The sequence below is a fragment of the Arachis hypogaea genome, chromosome 16, assembly GCF_003086295.3.
Source record: "Arachis hypogaea cultivar Tifrunner chromosome 16, arahy.Tifrunner.gnm2.J5K5, whole genome shotgun sequence".
Taxonomy (NCBI): Eukaryota; Viridiplantae; Streptophyta; class Magnoliopsida; order Fabales; family Fabaceae; genus Arachis; species Arachis hypogaea.
The window spans coordinates 55,024,129-55,025,620 of record NC_092051.1 but is presented as its reverse complement, the minus strand read 5'-3'; the positions used below and the strand labels follow the sequence as shown (position 1 = coordinate 55,025,620).

The 1,492-nt window shown below is 36.9% G+C and overlaps 1 non-coding gene across 1 annotated transcript; it reads right to left on the bottom strand.

Moving 5' to 3' along the window:
- Positions 1-964: 964 nt before the first annotated feature.
- LOC112761590 (small nucleolar RNA R71) lies at positions 965-1,072 on the bottom strand. The gene has a single exon (XR_003181978.1). It is a non-coding gene; the product is annotated as a small nucleolar RNA R71 (small nucleolar RNA).
- Positions 1,073-1,492: the final 420 nt, after the last annotated feature.

The window sequence follows — 1,492 nt, the reverse complement described above, 5'->3', positions numbered from 1 at the left end:
TTCAACTAACTAACTAACTTTTTGTTTGTTTCTTAACTTTTTCAAAACTACCTAACTAACTCTCTCTCTCTAATTTTCGAAAATATCTTCCCTCTTTTTCAAAAATTTCTTTTTAATTAACTAATTAATTTTATTTTTTATTTCAAAAATTTTCGAAAATTACTAACATTTTTCAAAAACCATTTTCGAAAATCACTAACTCTTTTTCAAAAATATTTTCGAAAATTCTCTCTCTCCCATCTTATTCTATTTATTCGTTCATATCCTAACATCTCATCTCGCATCTCAACCCTCCTCACAGATGTGTTTCTTCAATTACATTACATTCTTTGTCTCCCCTCTTTTCTTCCACTCACAAAGGGATCCCTATACTGTGGTATAAAGGACCCATATTATTATTATTATTTTTGTGCGCCCTCTTCTTTGTCATATGAGCAGGAACAAGGACAAGAACATTCTTGTTGAAGCAGATCCATAACCTGAAAGGACTCTGAAAAAAAAATTGAGAGAAGCTAAATTACAACAATCCAGAGATACCCTTTCAGAAATTTTCAAACAGGAAAAGGATATGGCAGCCGAAAATAATAATAATGCAAGGAAGATGCTTGGTGACTTTACTGCACCTAATTCCAATTTACATGGAAGAAGCATCTCCATTCCTGCCATTGGAGCAAACAATTTTGAGCTGAAACCTCAATTAGTTTCTCTGATGCAGCAGAACTGCAAGTTTCATGGACTTCCATCTGAAGATTCTTTTCAGTTCTTAACTGAGTTCTTGCAGATATGTGATACTGTTAAGACTAATGGAGTAGATCCTGAAGTCTACAGGCTCATGCTTTTCCCTTTTGCTGTAAGAGACAGAGCTAGATTATGGTTGGATTCTCAACCCAAAGACAGCCTGAACTCTTGGGATAAGCTGGTCACGGCTTTCTTAGCCAAGTACTTTCCTCCTCAAAAGCTGAGCAAGCTTAGAGCTGATGTTCAAACCTTCAGACAGAAAGAAGGTGAATCTCTCTATGAAGCTTGGGAAAGATACAAATAGTTGACCAAAAAGTGTCCTTCTGACATGCTTTCAGAATGGACCATCCTGGATATATTCTATGATGGTTTATCTGAGCTATCAAAGATGTCACTGGACACTTCTGCAGGTGGATCCATTCACCTAAAGAAAACGCCTGCAGAAGCTCAAGAACTCATTGACATGGTTGCTAATAACCAGTTCATGTACACTTCTGAAAGGAATCCTGTGAATAATGGGACGCCTATGAAGAAGGGAGTTCTTGAAGTTGATACTCTGAATGCCATATTGGCTCAGAACAAAATATTGACTCAGCAAGTCAACATGATTTCTTAGAGTCTGCATGGAATGAAAGCTGCATCCAACAGTACTCAAGAGGCATCTTCTGAAGAAGAAGCCTATGATCCTGAGAACCCTGCAATAGCAGAGGTAAAATACTTAGGTGAACCTTATGGAAACACCTATAACTCAACA